The sequence below is a fragment of the Cervus canadensis genome, chromosome 8 (genome assembly GCF_019320065.1).
Source record: "Cervus canadensis isolate Bull #8, Minnesota chromosome 8, ASM1932006v1, whole genome shotgun sequence".
NCBI lineage: Eukaryota > Metazoa > Chordata > Mammalia > Artiodactyla > Cervidae > Cervus > Cervus canadensis.
The window spans coordinates 58,124,637-58,148,451 of record NC_057393.1 but is presented as its reverse complement, the minus strand read 5'-3'; the positions used below and the strand labels follow the sequence as shown (position 1 = coordinate 58,148,451).

The 23,815-nt window shown below is 45.1% G+C and overlaps 1 pseudogene; it reads right to left on the bottom strand.

Moving 5' to 3' along the window:
• Positions 1–22,173: 22,173 nt before the first annotated feature.
• Positions 22,174–23,072, bottom strand: LOC122446242 (annotated as a pseudogene).
• Between the last annotated feature and the right edge of the window lie 743 nt (positions 23,073–23,815).

The following is a 23,815-nucleotide window of genomic DNA, read 5'->3' as shown; positions in this document are numbered from 1 at the left end:
TAGTGGGGAGGGGGTGGATGGGAGGCAAATAGGCCTCTCCAGACCTTTTCACTCAGGATTGGGAGTTCTGGGCATTGCTCTGGAGAAGAAAGGAGCTGACATCCTTGATGAAGATGAAGGGGAAATGCCTGGGTGCCATATGAAGAATCGTCTGGAGGCTCATGACCTCCAGGTCTCCACTTCTGGGGTGTTCCTTTTGGCAGATGCTGAGACAGGGTTCTCTGACTTATAGTCCCAGGGGGCAACTGTCAAGGGCAAAACAAAGACCCCAGCCCACGAACAGCATCTTTGTGTCCTGCTTACCATGTCCCTGGTTGGACACTGCATCAATGGCACCAGGCTGCAGCGCTGAAGAAAATTATAAAAAACATCCAGTTTTCCCTGAAAAGCAGATGTGGTTGTAAGGAAGCTACAGGCACAGACGCTGCCTCCAGATGAGCAACATCGCCTCCACCTCCCACAAGTCCCCAGGGCTGTGTCCCCACACACTGGCTGAGGCAGCACTGCAGGCTTCACCTGGGGCAGGGGGCTGGAAAACCTTTTGTGTTTGTTGGGAGACGGTCTCTATGGGTCACAGACTGTATTGGATTCTGGGACAAAGAAGTGCTTTTGGTGTAGGAGGAGATGTTGGGGCTGCTTTTGAAAACAAACAAGCAAACAAACATCTAAGGTTGAAGGAGGTATGCAGTAGCCAAGGAGAGGTCCTCAAGGAGAAACATGGGGTGGGCACGGGGACCAGGCAGGAGATTGAAGGAAGGGGAAGAGCGCCTGCATTTGGGGGCACAAAGGGAGAAGGCAGGGAAGAGACCCACTCCCTGCTCAGTGGGAAGGGTCCTGTTACTGGGGAGAAAGAGAAAGATGAGGAAAACAAAGAACAGGCAAGAAAGTGGACCTGGTGGGGGTAGGATGTGGAGCCGGTTCTCTGAGTGGGAATGTCCCTGGCAGGTGACTTCCTCCCTCTTAGAAGGTGAGCTCTGGCTTTCTTGGGTCCCCATAATGACTGTCAGGGGAGACATGGGGCTGGCCTTCCAGCTGCCATTTGAAGCTCCCAGGAAGAAACAATGGACCCCACAGGGACAGAGGCAGCGCCACAGTGAGGAGGGCAAAGCTGAACCCAGAGATGGTGGTTCTTTTCTTCCTCACACCTGCCACCTGGGGCCCTCCTTAGTCTCTGTCATCTGTCAGCCTCCTGCCAGCTGGGATCTCAGTCACTGGGAAGAGGGAAGTATCCTCAGGTTCCCTCTTTCATGTGGCCCTTGTCACCCCCTCTCAGGTGCCCCAAGGACAATGCAGTGAGCTCTCTCCCTCCCTCACTTAGCAGACAGGAACTGTGGGTACTTCCGGGCTGTTTAATGGTGGTAAGATCTGGGCTCAGAAATATTTGTTACGGACCTATATGAGGTTCTTGTAATTTAGTTTATTTTCATTCATCCAATCACTGGTCAGTGAGACACAGGCAATTGCTAAAGTTGATGATAACCTTTGTGAGACCTAGGGATTGTTTGGTTGTGAGCCAGTCATCAACATCCAGAATACAGAGCCCATTTCAAGGGGAAGACCCTGGTCCAAAATATGGTGCCCATAAACTCATCTCCACCCATCCAGGATTTTGAAGTCCAGGCCTCTGCTATAGGAACTGGCTCCCCCTTCCTCCCACTCCCCAGTTTGGAGGGCATTATCCTTCATTTCCTAAGGGTACTTCTCACCTCCATCTGTCTCATCCTGTCTTCTTGGCATTCACAGCAAGGGATAATCACTGCGGTATATCCCTGCTCGGGGCATGGCTTCTAGAAAGAGAAAATAATTGAGTCCTTGTCTGGCAGCTCCTGGGTGCAGACACAGGTTTTCTGTTCCCCCGGGCACTGTCAAGTACTGGCCACTCAGCAAATGTTTGCTGGAGAATCAGGCACAAATGACCAGTACCTGGCACAGTAAGAGAGTGGCCTCCATGTGAAAACACACCAACTCCTTTTGGTTTAAAGATATCTCAAAGTATCAGCAAACTCTATCCTGTCCCCTTGGTTCCTGGAGGCTTCCCTTGTAGGAGAAGCTGGGTGTAGGCTGTGCCATGTGATGGAGGCTGTCAGGGATGCAGCGTTAGCAGGTGACAGAGCTGCATTCATCCATCCCTGGCAGATCCAGCCTCCCCAGGCCCCACTGCAGCCAGTGCTATGCCAGCCCTGACAGAGACCCTGTTTGCCACTAGACATCAGACCCAGGCCCCTCTACCTTGGGACATGAGTCCCTGCTCTAACTACTACTTATGGGGCTGGTTTGGGTCCCCATTTGGTCTGCCACATCCTCCTCACCTGATCCTTGGTCTCTGTGCTCACCTTGGCTGCCCTTCCCTCACAGCTTGATGCCAGGCAAGACTCCCTCCGCCCTCCTCAGCCCCCTAGTCCCCAAATGCCAGGCCCACCAAGACATGAGCCAGGGATGAAAAACAAGGAAATGGAGCCCAAAATACATCAGAGCTCAGGGAGGGGGTCCAGGTCTCTGAAACCTGAGGATCCTTTTCCAAAAGGTCACCTGAGTCTTGGGAAGGACCATCCTACAAACAGTTCTTCGGGAATGACAAAAGGCCCATTGATTCCAGGAAGGATCATAGCTGTTCCTGAAATAAGCTCCCCCACATGCTGATTTACTACTAAAGGCCCTGGATCAGGCCATGTTGGGTGTTGGGTAACGGCATTGTCTGGATGACATTTTGTGAGTCTCACATCCTCTCTGGGGGTTCCTCCCTTCCCTCTGTCACCCTATTCTTTCTGCTTGTTCTCTCTGGCCAGGTAGGTAGGAGTTGGAAGTGGGGAGGACATATCCCCATACACATCAGGGGGCCTCTCTGTGGAGAGCAGTGTGTGCATCAGGTGTGTTGACAACATTAGGACCAAACACACCACTTACCTTTTCTGGTTTCTGGGCTGGTGATGGCTTCTTGACGATCTAGGATGTTAAAGACACAAACACAGCTGGAAGGGGCACGGAGAGCTCTAGCTCAGCCTTTCAGACAGGAGGGAACCCTGCTCAGAAACACTAGGGGGACAAACATCTGCACTGGGGTGTCAACCTAGATGCCCAAGGCCTGAGCATCTGTGGGTAACAGGTTCCACCTCCTTGAGCCTCAGCCTCTTCAGTTTTCAAAGGGTAATCAATAGTTTTGTGTAGGGTCAACAGGGAGACAGAATAAGGCTCCTATTCCCTGGTAGAGGCCCCACCTGGGAGTTTTCAACAGCAAACGACATCATATGAAGACAAGAGAACATTCCTCACACTCCCACTTCCCTCTCCTTCTCACCCACCCCAGGGTCAGTCTTTATCCTTTATCATTATCAGGGTATCTGCCACATGCTCTGAAGGTGATGTTTATTCTCAGTACCCTCCAGGTACCAATAACAGACTATACACCAGCCAGTGAGCTTCTATGGGCAATGACAACAGCTGTTTCATTTCTGGGCCTCTGTGCCCAGCATGGGATCCTGAGCATCCTGGTAACTTAGTGATGACTGATGAAGGTGTGACTAAGGTACCAGAGATGGGCAGGGATCCATGCTGTTTTCAAAGGCACAACTGCCCCCAAAGTTAACATCCTCCAGGCCAGCATCCTTCTCCCTTTGGGTCATAAGTGCCCCTGGAGAATCCTCTTCTTCCCCCAATAGCAGAGACTCCTTAGGCTTTTGTTCATTTGAGTTCTTCAGAATCCTGACCTCTGTGGGGACAGCTGTGGTCTCAGGACATCTGGGATCCCTTTTCCCCAGGAGCCAAGACAGCTCATAGACTACCTTCCTATGAAGGTAAAAGCATGACACAGACTGTTTTTTGCTGGTGCGAGGGCTCCAGAGCTGATAGGAACCTGTCCACAGGATCATGAGGCAGGCACCTGCCCGAGGGGGAGGTTGGTAAGGGCTGGGCACAGGCTGCTCAGGCAGGGATCACTCACCCACTTGTGACAGCAGATGCAGACAAGCAGTGACAGGAACAGGGACAGGAACAGGGCTGAGATGAGCACAGGGACCCAGAGAGGATTACTGTAAAGCAGGTTACGGCTGACAACCTTGGGCATTAAGCTAATCTTCCCTGGGACAGTCCCACGTATTATTATCTCCCCTTCTGGGAAAAACTCTGGTATGGTGGTCTCCTCCTCTGGCACAACCATGGGTGTTGTGGTCTCCTCTGTGACAGTGGTGGGCACCATGGTCTCCTCTTCTGGGGAAATGTTAGACATGGTGGTCTCCTCCTCTGGCACAACTGTGGGTTCTGTGGTCTCCTCTGTGACAGTGGTGGGCACCGTGGTCTCCTCTTCCGGGGAAATGTTAGACAAGGTGGTCTCCTCCTCTGGCACAACCATGGGTGCTGTGGTCTCCTCTGTGACAATGGTAGGCACCATGGTCTCCTCTTTTGGGGAAATGTTAGGCATGGTGGTCTCCTCCTCTGGCACAACCGCGGGTGCTGTGGTCTCCTCTGTGACAGTGGTGGGCACTGTGGTCTCCTCTTCCGGGGAAATGTTAGACAAGGTGGTCTCCTCCTCTGGCACAACCGTGGGTTCTGTGGTCTCCTCTTCTGGGGCAATGTTAGACAAGGTGGTCTCCTCCTCTGGCACAACCGTGGGTTCTGTGGTCTCCTCTTCTGGGGCAATGTTAGACAAGGTGGTCTCCTCCTCTGGCACAACCATGGGCTCTGTGGTCTCCTCTTCTGGGGCAATGTTAGACAAGGTGGTCTCCTCCTCTGGCACAATCATGGGCTCTGTGGTCTCCTCTTCTGGGGCAATGTTAGACAAGGTGGTCTCCTCCTCTGGCACAACCATGGGTTCTGTGGTCTCCTCTGCGACAGCGGTGGGCACTGTGGTCTCCGTCTTTGGGAACGCCTCGGGAAATATGATCTCCTCTTCTGGGAACACCTCAGGATATGTGGCCTCCTCTTCTGGGATCACCTCAGGAAGTGTGGTCTCATCTTCTGGGGACACCTCTGGAAATGTGGCCTCATTTTCTCGGAACACCTGAGGAAATGTGGTCTCATTTCCTGGGAACCTCCGAGGAAATGTGGTCTCATCTTCTGGGAACATCTCAGGAAATGTGGTCTCCTCTTCTGGGAACACCTCAGGAAATATGGTCTCCTCTTCTGGGAACCCCTCAGGAAATGTGGTCTCATCTTCTGGGACCACCTGAGGAAATGTACTCTTCTCTTCCAGGAACATCTCAGGAAATGTGGTCTCATCTTCTGGGGACACCTGAGGAAATGTGGTCTCATCTTCTGGGACCACTTGAGGAAATGTCTCCTCTTCTGGGACCACCTGAGGAAATGTCTCCTCTTCTGGGACCACCTGAGGAAACGTGGTCTCCTCTTCTGGGGCTACTTCAGGAAATGCAGTCTCATCTTCTGGGACCACCTCAGGAACTGTCATCTCTTCCTCTGGAACAAAAGTACTCGCTGTGGTCATCCTTGTGATAATGGTAGGTACTGTGCTTTTTGTTGTGACAGTGGTAGGTACTGTGCTTGTCGTTGTGGCAACAGTAGGTACTGTGGTTGTCAAGACAACAGTAGGCACTATGGTCCTTATCATGATAACTGTAGGCAGTGTGATCATTGTTGATACTACAGTGGGTTCTGAAGGTTTAACCTATGGAAGGCACACATACCAGGATTCTGAGGTTGGCCTGGGTGATCTCTTCCAGGGCACCCACCAACCATTTCCCACATTGGGTTTCCTGGTCTACCCAGGACCACCTGTACTCAGGTTGCTTCATCTATAGGGACCACAATGGCACTAGCCTCTCTCCCCTACTTCCCAGCTCTGTGACCTTGGGCAAAGCTACTCTCTCCCTCTCTGAATCTCTATATCCATGTCTGTGGTGAGGAAGTTAGTGGTATTTGATGCATTAGAAAGAGGCTATAGAAAGTTCCAGCACAGGCCAGGTCCACATGGGACCTTAAAGAATGGGCTCTGTCCTCTTGTTCATAGTCAAGGGTGAGTGAGCTGCATCCATGGACCTGAACTGCCCAGCCCTTCTCTCCGTCAGTGGCTTTGCTGGAGAGAAGCAAAAGGGAAGGGGAAAGAGTGAGCCTGTGCTCAGGAAATGGCAGTCTCTGGGTGACCCTGTGCTGGGCCCAGGGCCAGAGGTGGCTCCTGAGTTCTTTTCAATGTGCGTGTGGATGGGTGGTCCTCAGATGGCAAGACTCCTGGTTGAGAAATGTGGAGGTTTGGTCTCAGGTCCCCAGGAAGAGGGACAGGGAGCAGAGGACACAGACACATATGGGGACTGTCACACTGCAAGAATCCTCACCAGCTGGCACTAGATACAGGGGCAGTGGGATTAAGCACAGAATTCCTCTTCTCAAAGAAACCTCACTCCAAAGTGACAGGCTCTGTTGTTGCCTATACCGGGCTGCTCCAGGCTAAGTGACCTGGATGCCGTAGAGCTGGGAAAAGCAGCCCCTGGGAGCAGCCTTTGTTCTCAGTTTCCTCTTCCTGAGCTGCGGCCCACCCTCCCCGCGGCCCTGCCAGCTTCCCAGGAACAGAGGGCAGAGTCCCCCTGCAGAGGTTAGAGCCAGTTTGCAGAGAGGGGCAGTGGAGAAGCATGAGAAAGGAGAAGAGGCAGAAGGGAGGCTGATGACCTCTGTAAAGTGACTGTCAGTATTCCCCAAACAGACTTGGGAGGCTGGGGCTGTGGTGGTCATGAGTGTGTTCAGGGCCCTGCCTGCTGCTGCACCAATGCAGTGAAGACACACCCTGGCTGATCACGGCCATAGCTCTTCCCACCCTCTAGATCCCTAGGCCTGGGACTGCAATTTGGAGAGCCCAAGGTTCTCAGAGGGCCTGGAATCTGTCTCCTAGTAGACAGTGTCTCAGCCTCTTACACTCAACCTGGATGGAATCCAGGCTGGAGCCTTGAGCTCCCCACCACAAGGCCTGGCCAGGGGAGGTGGCATGGTGGGTCCAGGGTGGGAAGAACATCAACACCATTTGTGGAGTTGCTTAGAGCTTGAATTGGTCCCTTTGAAGTGCCTTCAGTGACATGTGGTTCACAGAGGGTAGAGTTTCTGCAAGGTCTGGATAGATGCCTTAAACCTAGGTGTTCTTGTAGAAGGATTTGCTGAGATTTTTACAAACCTGATGAAGGGTTAAGGGCACCTATCTGGCAGTGGGATGCTGCCTGAGACATCTGTCTCATAAACTACTCGCTTGGCGTTTCCCAAGGAATTTTGTTCCACTTACCTTCTCTTCCCAGGTTTTGTGTTCCTCCATCTTTCCCCTCTTCCACTGAGGTTCTTGCAGCCCCACCCTGTTCTTCCCACAATCCTTGCCAGCAATTTTCAAGTCCTCATCTACAAAGTTGACACCATTGTTCAGGCTGTAATCAATGAAAACCTCCCTAAAGCACAGAAAGGCAGAGGGTAACCAACAGATCAAAGAGACACAGCCCTTGACTCAGTCCATAGCTCTCTCATGGTAATGACTTTGACTATCAGTCATTTGGGGCTATCAGAGAGCAGTCATCAGGGGTAAGGGGAGTTTATCCCCAAGCACCATGAGATTGACCTCTGCAATGAAGATTATCAGACAGTGAGGAGTCCTGAGTGGGGTCAGATGTCCTCTTGGCCATGAGCTAAGTGACCAGGAACAGCTGTATTGTGTCACCATCCTGACTCCTCTGTATGTACAGAGTATGTTGGAGTCCCTTGGAAAAGCTGTCTGGAGCAAAGTTACCATCCCTGGTTGCACAACTTCACCTGAATCCTTCCCTATGCAGAGCCTGGGCCACAGTGGGTCCCTGAGCTCCTTGAAGGACCACCAACCAGGTTAAGTGAGGATGATGCCCTGAGCTCTCCTGAGACAGATATGTGTTGCCCAGTAGAGGTGACTTCCTACATTCTTGGCCCAATCGCCCCCGCAACCCTGAATACTTACTGTCCAGCCTTGTCAAACATATGTCCTGGGCAAATTAATTTTTCTTTATTGATAGAGACGGGTCTTTTTCCTAAAAAAAAAAAACAAAAAAAAAAAACCCACACAAAAATGTCATTGGACATGTCCATTCATTTGTCTTTCCCATTCTGTTTGCCCTTGGAAGCAGAGCTAACACTTGGGCAGAAGCAACTTTTCTTCTGACATGTACCATGTACCAAGCACTGAGCTCTGGTGTTTTGTTTTTTTAAACTTTATTTAAATACAGTTGAAAAAAAAAAGATACAGTTGATATACAATATTACCTAAGTTCCAAGTGTACAATATGGTGATTCACAAAATTTAAAGGTTGTACTCCATTTATAGTTGTTATATTAATAAAGGGCACTGATATTTAAAGGGAACAAAGTAGGCAGAGGCTCTGCTCTCAAGGGCCTGACATTTATGGGACTAGAGAGGGAGACAGACAATAAAGTAACAAGCAATGAACAAAAACTGTCAGAGTGAAAAGTGCTGTGGTGTCAATAAACAAGGGAAGGAATAAGGAAGAAGAGGAATGCACAGCTGCTTAGGAGTAGGTGACCTGTCCTGTCTTTTGGAGACACAGTTTCTCTTTAAGAGAGAGTGAAATATTTACACAGGACATGAGGGGATGTCTGGGATTTGCTTCACAGTAATGAATTGTGAGAGTATCAGCAAAACCAGATTGGCCAAGGTTGATAATTACTGAAAGTAGGTAAGGCTCCTTCAGGGGCTCTATGCAACTTTTGCTACTTTTGTGTTACTGAAGATTCTCATTAAAGATGAGGTGTATCTGAGGTGGGATTCCTGGAGTGGAACCAGGTGAGGGGAAAGCCAGGGAACAATCTGGGGAAGAGGGTCCAGGCTGTAGGTGCCTATGGTGAGGCCGGAGGTAACTAGCTTATCTTGTTGATGGAAAGAGAATGGGGCCTTGTGGGCCCTGGGAAAGGATGTGGGCTTTATTTTAAGTACAGTGAGTGTGTCAAGGGGCTGGCCAGGTCCAGGTGAGTTTGGACACAGAAGAAGCAGGACTTGCAATTGGCCTGGATGTAGGATGAGAACAAAGAGGAGTCAAGGACGACATGCAGGTTAGTGAGCAGAACATCTGGGTGGGGGTGGTGCCATCTGTGGACACAGGGAAGACTGAGGCGGAACAGGGCCTCTGTGTTTGTGCTTGTTCTATAATTTTGTGGGAGCTGGGTGGTGGCCCTGGGGAGCCTCAGATGTGTGTCATGAGTAGCTGTGGAACCTTCTCTCTCCTGAGTTCTTAACTCTGCTCATACCCTGACTGTGCTCACAGGTCAGGCCTTTTGCCTCAGATGGTTTCCTTCCCAGTGACCAGCTTTTGGCTGTAACTCAGTTCTCAGATTAGCTATGAAGTTCTGCCCTGTGTTCCCCTTCATTTGTGCTGATATTGAAACTCACCACCAAGTGTATTTAGGGGGATAGATTTGTGTCTGAGGAATAGGATGGTTGGATTAGAGTAAAAAAATGTCCCAAGGTCATGTGGTGTAATCTCCGTAGTGTTCATAGTGTAGGGGGAGTGAAGTGATGACAGGCACCTTGCATAGTGAGGACCGGGAAAAGCATGGTTGGTTGCTGAAGAGTTTTCTTTTCCTTTTAATTGTAGTTTTGTTTTGTTTTGTTTTGTTTCTTTACAATATTATACTAGTTTCAGAGGATGAGATGTTTGGATGGCATCACCGATTCAAAGGATACGAGTTTGACCAAACTCTGGGAGATGGTAAAGGACAGGGAAGCCTGGCGTGCTGCAGTCCATGGGGTTGCAAAGAGTAGGATATGATTAAGTGACTGAACAACAACAATAATAATCTCAGGGGTATTGCCTAGTGATTAAATTTTTTAATAGATTATGCTGCATTTAAAAGTATTACAAAATACTGGCTACATTTCTTGTGCTTACAATATATCCTGTAGCTTATTTATTTTATATACAACAGTTTGTACCTCTTAATCTCCTACACCTGGATCTTGCCTCTCCCCATTTCCTCCTTCCCTCTGACTACCACTAGTTTGTTCTCTATATCTGTGAGTCTATTTCTGTTTTGTTATATTCAACCATTTCTTTCAATTTTAGATGCCATGTATAAAAGTGATAATGCACAGTATTTACCTTTCTCTGACTTCAGTTAGCATAATATCCTCTAGATCCATCCATGTTACTTCAAATTGTAGAATTTCATTATTTTTCATGCCTGAGTAATATTTCCTTGTGTATGTGGATATACAGCACGTCTTCTTTATGTATTCATCTGTTGAGGGACACTTAGGTTGCTCCCACATCTTGTCTATTATAAATAATGCTGCTGTGAACATTAGGGTATATGTATCTTTTCAAATTACTGTTTTTGTTTTTTTCAGATAATATATCCCATAGAGGAATTGCTGGATCATATGGTAATTCTATTTTTACTTTAATGAGGAATCTCTACATTGCTTTCCCTAGTGACTGCAACAATTCACGATCCCTTCAACAGTACACTAGGCTTCACTTTTCTCCACATCCTGGCCAACATGTGCTAATAGCTATTTTGACATGTGTGAGGTGACATCTCATGGTGGTTTTGACTTACATAATTAGTGATGTTGGTAATCTGTTTATGTACCTATTGGCTATCTGTATATCTTATGTGGAAAAATGTTTCTGCCCATTTTTTAACTTTTTTTTTTATATTGAAGTATGTGTTATTTATATATTCTGGATATTGACTCCTTATTAGTCATACCATTTGCAAATATTTTCTCTTTCAGTAGTTTGTCTTTTCATTTTGTCAATACTTTATTTTGCTGTGAAAAAGATTTTAAGTTTAATTTGGTCCCATTTGTGTATTTTTGATTTCTTTTTCATTGCCTTAGGAGACAGGTCCAAAAAGGCATTGCTACAATTTGTGTTAAAGAATATTTTATGTTTTCTTCTAGGAGTTGTATGGTTTCAGGTATTAAACTTATATCTTTAATGCATTTTTAGTTTTTATTTTTTTGGTATATGATGTGAGGAAATGTTCTAATGTCATTCTTTTTTTGTGCAGCTGTCCAATTTTTCCAGCACCACATACTGAAGAGATTGACTTTTCTCATTCATATATTCTTGCCTCCTTTGTCATAGATTAAGCAGTGGCCACAGGACTGGAAGAGGTCAGTTTTCATTTCAAAGAAAGGCAATGCCAAAGAATATTCAAACTACCACACAATTGCACTCATCTCACACATTAGCAAAAAAGTAATGCTGAAAATTCTCCAAGCTAGGCTTCAACTGTATGTGAATTGAGAACTTCCAGATGTTCGAGCTGGATTTAGAAAAGGCAGAGGAACCAGAGATCAAATTGCCAACGTCCATAGGATCATAGAAAAAGCAAAAGAATTCCAGAAAAACATCTACTTCTGCTTCATTGATTACACTAAAGCCTTTGACTGTGTGGATCACAACAAACTGTGGGAAATCCTTAAAGAGATGGGAATACCAGACCACCCAACCTGCCTCCTGAGAAATCTGTATGCAAGTCAAGAAGCAACAGTTAGAGTCAGACATGGAAACAGATTGGTTCCAAGTTGGGAAAGGAGTATGTCAAGGCTGTATATTGTCACCCTGCTTATTTAACTTATATGCAGAGTACATCATGAGAAATGCCGGGCTGGAGGAAGCACAAGCTGGAATCAAGATTGCAGACAGAAATATCAATAACCTCAGATATGCAGATAACACCACCCTTACACAGAAAGCAAAGAGGAACTAAAGAGCCTCTTGATGGAAGTGAAAGAGGAGAGTGAAAAATTGGCTTAAAACTTAACATTCAAAAAACTAAGATCATGGCATCCTGGTCCCATCACTTCATGGCAAATAGATGGGGAAACAGTGGAAAGAGTGAGAGACTTTGTTTCTTTGGGCTCCAAAATCACTGCAGATGGTGACTACAGCCAGGAAATTAAAGGATGCTTGATCCTTGGAAGAAAAGTTATGACCAACCTAGACAGCATATTAAAAAGCAGAGACATTACTTTACTAACAAAGGTCTGTCTAGACAAAGCTATGGTTTATCCAGTAGTCATGTACGGATTTGAGAGTTGGACCATAAAGAAAGCTGAGAGTCAAAGAATTGATGCTTTTGAACTATGGTATTGGAGAAGACTCTTGAGAGTCCCTTGTACAGCAAAGAGATCAAACCAGTCCATCCTAAAGGAAGTCAATCCTGAATATTCATTGGAAGGACTGATGCTGAAGCTGAAACTCCAGTACTTTGGCTACCTGATGTGAAGAGCTGACTCATTGGAAAAGACCCTGATGCTGGGAAAGATTGAAGGCAGGAGGAGAAGGGGACAACAGAATGAGATGGTTGGATGGCATCACCGACTTAATGGATGTGAGTTTGAGCAAACTCTGGGAGTTGGTGATGGACAGGGTAGCCTGGCATGCTGCAGTCCATGGGGTTGCAAAGAGTTGGACACGACTGAGCAACTGAGCTGACCATATGTCCATGTGTTTATTTCTGGGATCTCTATACTGTTCCATGGATCTTTGTGCCAATTTTTGTGTCATTATCCTGCTGTCTTGATTGCTGCAGTTTGTGGTATTGCCTGAACACAGGAAGCATGGTATTTCTAGCTTTGTTCTTTTTCTTCAAGTTTACACTGGCTATTCTTTTTATTTTATTTTATTTTATTTGTGCTTCCATAGAAATTTTAGGATTACTTATTTCATTTCTGTGAAAAATGTCAGAGATTTTGTTTCCTAGGAATTACATTAAATGTGTAGATTGCCTTGTGTAGCACGGATATTTTAACAATATTAATTCTTCCATTTCAAGAACATGGCTTTTCTTTCCATTTATTTGTGTTTTCACTTTCTTTCATCAGGTAGTTTCAAGTATAGGTCTTTGACCTCCTTGGTAAGTTTATACCTAGGCATTTTATTCTTTTTGATGCAGTTGTAAATAGGATTGTTTTCTTTAATTCTCTCTCTGATAGTTTATTATTGGGCTTCTCTGATAACTCAGTTGGCAAAAAATCTGCCTGCAATGCAGGAGACCTCTGTTTGATTCCTGGTTCGGGAAGATCCGCTGGAAAAGGGATAGGCTACCCACTCCAGTATTCTTGGGCTTCCCTTGTGGCTCAGCTGCTAAAGGATCCACCTGCAATGTAGGAGACCTGGGTTCAATCCCTGGGTTGGGATGATTCCCTGGAGAAGCCAGTCCAAGGGGTTCCAAAGAGTTGGACATGACTGAGTGACTTTCCTTTCACTTTCTGATAGTTTATTATTAGTGTATAGAAATGCAACATATTTCTGCATATTAATCTTGCATCATGCAACTTTATTGACTTCATTTATTAGTTTTAGTAGTTCTTTTGGTGGAGTTTCTTTTTTTTTAAATCATTTTCTGCATATAGTATCACGTCATCTGCAGATAGTGACAGATTTATTTATTATTCCAATTTAGATGTCTTTTACTTCATTTTTTGTCTGTTCTCTGTGCCTAGGCCTTCCAATATATGTTAAATAGAAATGATAAGAGTGGGCACCCTTGTCTTGTTCCTGATTTTGAAAGAAAAGCTTTCAAATTTTCACTAATCTGTATTATGTCAGTTGTGGGATTGCCATAAATAGCTTTCATTAAATTGAGATATGCTCTCTCTATATCACCTTTGATGAGAGGTTTTTTTAATCATGAAATGGATGTTGAATTTCATCAAATGCTTTTTCTGTGTCTATTGAGATCATCATGTGATTTTTATCCTTATTTTTTTCCTGTTGTCAATATGGTGAATTATATTTATTGATTTGTGGATACTGAATCATTCTTACATCCCTGAAATAAATCTCAATGGATTATGATGTTTAATCCTTTTTTATATATTGTTGAATTCAGTTGGCTAATATTTTGTTGAGCTTTTTCATCTATGTTCATCAGAGATATTGGCCCATAATTTTCTTTTCTGTAGTGATCATGTCTACTTTTGGTATCTGGGTAATGGTGATCTTGTAGAATGATTTTGGGAGTGTTGCCTCCCCTTTAGTGTTTTGAAATAGTTTCAGAAGGATACGTATTAGCTCTTCTGTGTAAGTTTGGTAGAATTCCCCTGTAAAGCCATGTCATCTTGGACTTTTGCTTGCTGGAAGTGTTTTGATCACATATTCAATTTCAATACTAGAGGTCAGTCTGTGCAGATCTATTTCTTCCTGATTCAATCTTGGAAGATTATATGTTTCTAGAAATTTATCAATTTCTTCTTGATTGTCCAATTTGTTGGCATACAACTGATTGTAATATTCCTTTATGACTTTTTGTATCACTGTGATATCAGTTGTGATTTCTTCTCTCTCACTTCTTGTTTCAATCCTTTCTCTTTTATTTTTATTTTGTTGCCAATTTTATTTTTTAATTGAAGGATAATTGCTTTACATAATTTTGTTGTTTTGTCAAACATCAACAAGAATCAGCCATAGGTACACCCATGTCCCCTCCCTCCTGAACGTCCCTCCCGTCTCCTTCCGCATCCCACCCTTCTAGACGGTCACAGAGCCCCTGTCTGAGTTCCCTGAGTCACACAGCAAGTGTCCATTGGCTATCTATTTTACACATGGTATTGTAAGTTCCCCTGTTACACTCTCCATACATCTCACCCTCTCCCTCCTCCCCTCCTGCCGTGTCCATAAGTCTGTTCTCTATGTCCATTTCTCTATTGCTGCCCTGTAAATAAATTCATCAGTACCATCTTTTTAGATTCTATATATATGCATCAGTATACAATATTTATATTTCTCTTTCTGACTTACTTCAGTCTGTATAATAGGCTGTAGGTTCATCCACCTCATTAGAACTGACTCAGATGCATTCCTTTTCAACGGCTGTGTAGTATTCCATTGTATACATGTACCACAGCTTCTTTATCCATTCATCTGTTGATGGCCATCTAGGTTGCTTCCATATTCTAGCTATTATAAATAGTACTGCAATGAACATTGGGGTACATGTGTCTTTTTCAATTTTGATTTCCTCGGGGTATATGCCTAGTAGTAGGATTGCTGGCTCATATGGTGGTTTTATTCCTAGTTTTTAAAGGAATCCCCATGTCGTCTTCCACAGTGGCTGTATCAATTTATATTCCCACCATCAATGCAAGAGGGTTTCCTTTTCCCAACATCCTTTCCAGCATTTATTGTTTGCAGACTTTTTGATGATGGCCATTCTGTGTTTCAGTCCTTTCTCTTTTTTCTTGATGAGCCTGGATAAAGGTTTATCCATCAACTTTATTTTTTCAAAAAAGATCTTGATGTCCTAGAAGACTGATCACTTACTAGCTTTGCATATGAAGGGTGAGGCTTCCAGCCAAGTCTCTTCCTCCACTTGTTCATTCTGCCTTTATTCTTACCGTATCTACAGTGAGTGGGCAGCAAGGACTTTGAAAGTTTGGTTGGATGAAAGGAATGCAGTATGTTGTGTGGTATTTCTAACTTGGCGTACCAAGGGGGTTACTTACCATAGATTTTTCTGGGGCCCAACTGATATCTGCAAACAATTTCATCCTTCCTTTTTTGTTGTAGGCCAGATGCAGAAAATCTTACTTTATAGGCTTCTGCAAGAGTAACATCCAAAGGTTTGTGTTAGGAGGGACTCAGTGCTGTCTTCCCTCTGACCTCACAGTTATAGAATTTCACTCAAAACTGAACTCCCAAGTGGTTTCTAGGAGGACGTAGCTCTGTCTGAACCAAACTCTGGTTACCTTCTGTGCAAGATCCTCAACTGGTATCACTGAGGGTCCACTCTGAGGATACTGGGCTGGGTTTTGAGCAGTTGGTTTGCTGCTACAAAACCCTCTGAACATTTGAGCTAAAAGACACCCAGTCTCATACCCTCCACAGGGACAAATCCGGACCCTGAAAAGCCATGCTCTTCCCTAAGTGGTATAGACAGTGCTTGCCACTGAAAATCACAGAGGAACCAAGACAATGCAGGCTGAAGACAGTCCTGACCTTTGGGTTGAGCACACAAGCCTGGTGCTTGTGGGGTTTTCTGACACTTGAGGGTCTGTTTTGCCTCCCTATGTTTTACCTCCCTATGTCAGGCTAGAGACCCCAGAAGCAAAATCAGGACCTGGGTGAGGCATGCAATGAGGCAAGGACCCTGCACAGCAGAATCCCCCATGGAGGGTGAAATCCTGTCTTAGCTGTGGTTCTGAAGTCTGCAGTGACTATTCTTCCCCTCCTTCTTTCTGCCCCTTCATGTGCCTCACACAACGCTCTACCCCCACCACAGAGATTCACCAAGCACTTCCTTTGGCCAGGGTGGTAGACACTGATATGCAGTTCTGGGCCATACCCCCTTGCTAGACTACTGGGTCCCCAGTGGTGTTTTCTGGCAACTGAGACAAATACCAGGGGATCCAGAGAGGGCAAGTCATAGGCCTGCCCCTGGAGAGCTGGCCAGGATAAATGCAGGTCATCCTACTGCAAGTCCACGGTCTTTAGCCTCCACCCGTGCATCCTGGCAAAGGTTGGCTAGTTCCAATCGCATGTACTTGATTTGCCCAAGATCAATTAACTTGGGAAGCATTCCTCAGAAATGCCAGCACAGCCTTGGACCTGGCAGTCCTGATTCCTCCAGCTTCAGATGTTCCTGTAGCTTCCATCAGATCAAGGTGGGGTTTGCAAATTCTCTTTTGAAGTAAATAGATTCTTGGCCTGCTGACATGTTTTGGGACATGTTTTCCAACATGTTTATGTTGGAAGCATAAACCCCCATAGGGGACCTGGCGGTCCCATCCTCGTAGTGAAGATTGAGCCCACCCTCTCCTTCCATGTGGTGACTGGAGGGAGGGCAGCAGCAGAGGTCAGGGCTGGCTGATAATCCAGAACACAGACCATTCTGCTTCCTCCCAGGAGCAGTGCACACTGCCTGCCACCTGGGTGCCTTCCTTCCTCCTTGGGTCTCCTGCTGCCTTCAGCCCTGCTCAGGTGCTGCATCAGCTTTGCAACAGAGTCCCTCTGTCCCAGGCAGTGCTGCTCTCAAAGGATGGCTTCTGAGTTCTGGCAAGTCTCCAAACTGGAAGGCAGGGTGATGGTTTCAATATTTCAGCAAAAGAAACTTTCAGATAAAGGACTGTTGTTTTGTCCAGAAAGCTGTCCCTTTTTCTTCCCAAATTTATACCCATCATACTGTAATTCCTCCAACAGTATCAACCAAGGGAAGAAAATGAAGTGACAGGAAGGCCTAAAATTGGTTTCCAGGGCTGTATTTGCTGCATTTCCACATACAGTTCACTGCCCACCAGCTTCACATGGCAGAAGGACTGACAGTCCCTGGAAGGGAGACCAATCCTTCCTGGAATGAAAAGCTTTTGCTCTGAAAGAAAATGATACACCAGGCCACCCGGGGGTTCCAAAGAGCTGGGAAGCTGATGGAGATGAGCAGGAAGAGGGCATCTAACTTGCTTGAAACTGACTAGGGTACACAGATGAATGTGACCTGCCCTGGGGAGGGCAGATCTGGAGCACCACATGCTGAGTGGCATATCCACTTTGAGAGAAACTGGACTTTGACCAATTGTTACCTGGTTCTCCACTTAAGGCAGAAATTCTACTTTGGTCTTGATTGAGGGAATTCCTTTCCCAAGTTCACACGGTGGTAAATATCAGGATAGTCCTACAGTATGACATCTAGTATCAATCTATTAGGAATAATCTGAATATTGACCAAGAGAGACTAATGAAATTGGCCCATCCGTGCAATAGAATACTGTGCATAAAGTTGGAAAATTCTATGTACTACAAGATCCTATTAATTTAAAAATATCCTTGTAAAGTATATTTAGGTAGGAGTTACATATAAAAGAGGGTTTCTTTGTGGTTGTTACCTCTGGACACATCAGGTTGGGACAAGGGGGGACTTGTCATGGTGGAGGGGCAGCCTCTACCCAGGCTGCTTGCTGGAGGGTCCCTCGCTGTGTGTGTGCAGTGAACCCCTCAGGTTCTCCTGCCCCACAGGGCCCACAGAGAGGCTCTGGCAGACGCAGAGTAGGACACCAGACCTCAGGGGGAAGCCTTGCTCTGCATTGTTCCCTACTATGGCCGCGCACGCTGGGCTCACCTGCTGGACTTCTTGCAGACACTCACTCTGGTCTGGTCACATACAGGAAAAAGTGTGACCAGGTGGTGCCTCCAGCCTGCCTTCCAGGGTCAAATCCCAAGCAAATCCCAAGCAACACACAGCAGCGGTGAATCCCCAAACCACAGTGGCAAATGCCCCAGGCCAGACCCTGGGCTCATTCCGTATGAGTCACTGAAGAGAAGTTCTAGAGCAGCAAACTAGCCTTTGGAGGAAGAAATCAGGGAGGAGCTGGCTCCAGGGGTTGAGGACAGGGATTGCCTGTGAAGGGAGCTGAGAGGACATTCCGGGGCAACCCTGGTGTTCTGAGTCTTCATGTGTTTGCATTTGTCAGAACTTATCAAATGATACACTTAAGTCTGCTGCATTTCAAAAAGAGAATCTTAACAAATTTTTTTTTCCAAATTAAAGATATGTGTTGCGATAGCCTGGTGACTGTAATATTTTTTAAACTTTTTTGTTTTATTTTCCATTTATTTTTATTCATTGGAGGCTAATTACTTTACAATATTGTAGTGGTTTTTGCCATACATTGACATGAATCAGCCATGGATTTACAAGTGTTCCCCATCCCGATCCCCCCTCTCACCTCTCCATCCCATCCCTCTGGGTCTTCCCAGTGCACCAGCTCTGAACACCTGTCTCATGCATCCAACCTGGGCTGGTGATCTGTTTCATCCTTGATAGTATACTTGTTTCAATGCTGTTCTCTCTGAACATCCCACCCTCACCTTCTCCCACAGAGTCTAAAAGTCTGTTCTGTACATCTGTGTCTCTTTTTCTGTTTTGCATATAGGGTTATCGTTACCATCTTTTTAAATTCCATATATATGCGTTAGTATACTGTATTGGTCTTTATCTTTCTGGCTTACTTCACTCTGTATAATGGGCTCTAGTTTCATCCCATCTCATTAGAACTGATTCAAATGAATTCTTTTTAAATGAATTCTTTTTAATGGCTGAGTAAAATTCCATGGTGTATATGTACCACAGCTTCCTTATCCATTCGTCTGCTGATGGGCATCTAGGTTGCTTCCATGTCCTGGCTATTATAAACTGCTGCGATGAACATTGGGGTACATGTGTCTCTTTCAGATCTGGTTTCCTTGGTGTGTATGCCCAGGAGTGGGATTGCTGGGTCATATGGCAGTTCTATGTCCAATTTTTTAAGGAATCTCCACACTGTTCTCCATAGTGGCTGTACTAGTTTGCATTCCCACCAACAGTGTAAGAGGGTTCCCTTTTCTCTACACCCTCTCCAGCATTTATTGCTTGTAGACTTTTGGATTAAAGATCTAAATGTAAGACCAGAAACTATAAAACTCCTAGAGGAGAACATAGGCAAAACACTCTCCGACATAAATCACAGCAAGATACTCTATGACCCACCTCCTAGAAAATTGGAAATAAAAGCAAAAATAAACAAATGGGACCTAATGAAACTTAAAAGCTTTTGCACAACAAAGGAAACTATAAGCAAGGTGAAAAGATACCCTTCAGAATGGGAGAAAATAATAGCAAATGAAGAAACAGACAAAGGATTAATCTCAAAAATATACAAGCAACTCCTGCAGCTCAATTCCAGAAAAATGAATGACCCAATCAAAAAATGGGCCAAAGATCTAAACAGACATTTCTCCAAAGAAGACATACAGATGGCTAACAAACACATGAAAAGATGCTCAACATCAGTCATTATCAGAGAAATGCAAATCAAAACCTCAATGAGGTACCATTACAGGCCAGTCAAACTTTTTTGTTTTAAACATTTTATTTTGTATTAGGGTATAGCTGATTAACAATGTGATACTTTCGGCTCAACAGTGAAGGCATTCAGCCATACATGTATATGTATCCATTCTCCCCTAAACTCTCCTCTTATCCAAGCTGCTGCTTAACATTGAGCAGAGTTCCATGTATTATACAGTAGGTCCTTGTTGGCTATCCATCTTAAACATAGTATTATGTACATATCTATCCCAAGCTCCCTAACTATCCCTTCCTTCAGCAACCATAAGTTCGTTCTCTAAATCTGTGAGCCTATGTTTTGTAAGTAAATTTATTTGTATTTCTTTTTAGACTCCATATATAAGGTATGACACAGTATATTTCTCTTTCTTTGTTTAATTTACTTCACTCAGTATAACAATCTCTAGGTTCATCCATGTTGCTGCAAATGGCATTATTTCACTCTTTTTAATGGTTGAATAATATTCCATTGTATATATGTACCAGTTCTTCTTCTTCTTCTTCTTTTTTTAAATACAACTGTTTTCACACAGCTTATCCAGAAGTTTAAAAGTTAAAATGTGGGCATTCATCCCCCCACTCAAAAAAAATATCCCATGCCACTTTCCAACATATAGACTATCACCCTCTTATTCTCATTACCCAAGCTTACCACACACTCTTGCCAAACACATGGGGGTCAAGACCCCAACTATTTAGTAATCCAAAGAAGCTACATAGTTACACACAAGACTCTCACTTCCTTGTCACCAGCAAGCATGACTGAAAGAATAAGGGGCAAACACATTATCTTCATCCTGAGTTAACATTTCCCTAAAATTCTTTTCCCTTCCTCTAAGTCATTAAAATCCAAAGCAGTTTCACTTACTACTATAACTTTGATGTTCATTTTTTTTTTCCTGAATGGCTAAGCTAGGACATACTTTCCTTTCATAGATGATGTTTACAACCTCAAGACTGGCAGGAAGCAGTCTCCCAGTTGTGACTTGACCATAACACTTTGCAATAGGCAAAGTTACCACATAGGTGCAATTGACGCTTTAAGAGTCTTCAAAATTTTTTAAAGCAATACTGCATTAATATGGAGCCTCCACATCTTTCTGATGAAGCAAAAGTTCCCTAAAGGTGGTGGCAGCTGTGAAAGAAAAGGCACTTCATGCTAAAATTCAGAGGGTCTCTCTTCAGAGACCACCCCAGCAGAGAGGCCTGGTCAGCCCAGGCCTGCAGGTGACTCTTTAGGGTGGAGAGGACTATCCCTCAGAAAGGCATCTGCAAAGGAAAAATTTGTAATCATGATTCCAAGGCAAAATGGTTAAAGTTGGGAGAGGAGAAACACTAAGAATACAAATACTGTTGCACCAGAGATTGAGGAGTGAAGTGTACAAGGATCTGTAGGCTGGCCCTGCACTTTGTATTAGGCTGGTTCCCTCACTGCTTGTAAGGAGGTCCTGGAGACGGAATAGGAGCAACACCTTAGCCAAGTGGGTTCTAGGTCTCCAGCTTCTGCCCGGCTCCCCCTGCTGTGTTCCCAGGAATGAGCCGAGGTCCTGTTGGCAGCACTTGTGGGTATTGCTGGTCTATGGCAATATCCAAAGGGATTTTCTGATACAGATGTGAAGAGAAAATAAGGATTTTCCACATGATCTGAGACTCCTTGGTGATGTCCAGCAGCCTTTGGGCCTTCTAAGAGCAACAGTGGATCAAGCTGGCATCCTCCATCAACACTCAGAAAAGTAGCATGAGTATTTTAGATGGGCAGGAGCAAATAAATCAAAATGGATTGAGGGTCTTTATCCTAGTACCATAAATAAAGTGCACCATGATTGGAGGCTACAAAAGCCACTTGCCAGAGGCTGAGGTGTGGGAAGAAACCACCATAACCACCCATTCAGAATGGTGGGTCATTTCCTTCAGCCAGAACGTTGGCTGCTGATGCTCTTTATTGCTATATTTCCTTTAGTACTACGAACTTTTAGCTGTAAAGAAGAAAAATACTTGGTAGTCTTGACAGGAAGCATGTCATTGAATCATAGAACTGGCTGATAATAGGTTTATGTTAACAGTCTCAAAGTTGGATGATGGCTGTTTTTCTCCTTCATTCTGATGAACTTAGGAAAATTTGAGGTTTTTTTTTTTTTTAACATCAGACTGGCTCATGAAGCTTCTAAAGAAGCAGGACAGCTGTTCATAGCCAATACAGTAGAAACGGTTGTCTTTGTTCTACCGGTCATCAGATGTGTTATGGAATAGAATCCACTTACTATCACCATGTTCACCATGACATGTTGGTGGGTTCCATAAACTTCCTGGAAACTCTTTCAAAAGAGAAAACCAAGATGTTGTACAAAGAGTTCTGCTTGATTTAGGATGCCATTTCAAGGAAAACTATTTTTCTGCTTTCATGTAGGAAGGTACTGCCCCCTCTGTCCCCCCGCCGGCAGGCCCTCAAAGTGCTTGTAGGTATAACTGATGAAGACCCAGTCTTTGTTCTTGTAGTCTGTCTCAGGGTGATTACTTGTTGCCACTGTTGGCTTAAGAATATCAGATTCTGGAAACTCATCGAAGTTTGAGGTGTCATCAATGCTTTTGATTTCAGTAGATATTGCAGCAGGTCTCTCTCTGATATGTTCCCAGTCAACACCTTCAAAAAAAAGAATTATTTTTTATTTCTTCAACTCTAGAGGCTCCAATTCTATGTTCCCATTCACAGCAGAATCTCAAAATTAGATCCTTGGCTTTCTCAGAAATAGGAACTTCTGGAGGAAAAGTCAAAGTTTCTTTCCAGTTCATCACCTTCTTACATGTCTCTTGAGGGGACTCAGAACAGAAAGGTGGGTAGCCAAATAGCATTTCATATTTGATCACCCCCAGTGACCACCAATCACAGAGCTTATTGTACCCAGTCTGCATGAACACCTCAGGAGCAATGTAGTCAGGAGTGACTACTGTGGAGAAGGCTAGCTGACATCTATTTCTTTTCCAGGTTTCTGCTTTTTGGAATTCAGGTTCTGAAAAGCGAAATCACTGGGGAGGCTGTGGTTCAGATTCCTATAAAATTCTGTCCTATGTGCTTTTTTCAGTCCTGTGCATAGGCCAAAGTCAGAAAGCTTCACATGGCCCTTGCTGTCCGGGAGAAGGTTGTCTGGTTTGATGTCTCCGTGGATGAATCCAAGTTGGTGAATAGAGTCTATGGCTAACACTGTTTCTGCTATATAAAACTGAGTCTGCTCTTCTGTTAGTGTGACTTTTTTCATCAACAGGGTCATCATGTCTCCTCCAGGCATGGGTCTTTCCCATGGAAGGGTCCCTGCATCAGTGTGGGGAGGATCCTGCACAGTTGTGTTTCTGTTAGAAGCCCTCTATCTGAGTGAATTCTGTGTGTGCCCATTTGTGCCTCCACATCACTGGGATTTGTAGAGCTGAGGCAGGTGGATAACACAAGCTCCCACTGGTAATGGCACCCAGCTTGGATGCAACTGGACGCAGACCCAGGAAACTGGTCCTGGCTTCAGTATTCTGAACTGCAAGGCTACAGTGCAATAGGCTGTGGTCTCTGACTAATGGGCATCTGTCTAGAGCAGTGTTCATATCCAAGCTCTGCCTCCCACAGACACAAAACTGAGGCAAATTGCTGAGTATCCGCCAGCTCCAATTTCATCTCCAAGAAGTAGAAATAGCAACATCCACTATCAGATCTTCAGTGAGATGGAGAAGCAGTGGAGTTTCCCAATGACTGGCACAGAATCTAGAAACTGGTGGCTTTCACCAACAGGAGCTACTTTTAAGGCTTCTATCACTGGCCCCTGGCTCTGCCCCCACCTTCCTGCTGAGTCCAGGTTGGGGAGGGAAGTGGTTAAAGAACACCCAGGATGAAAGCATCTCTAGCTGAGCCCTCTGTGGGTGGCATCTGTCTGACTCCTTCTGTCTCTGACCCTGTGACTGGCAGTGCAATGTGGTGAGAGACCCTATATATGTGCAGAGTTCTTTCCTTCACATCCTAGCCGCGCAGCAGCCTGACAGCTTCCAT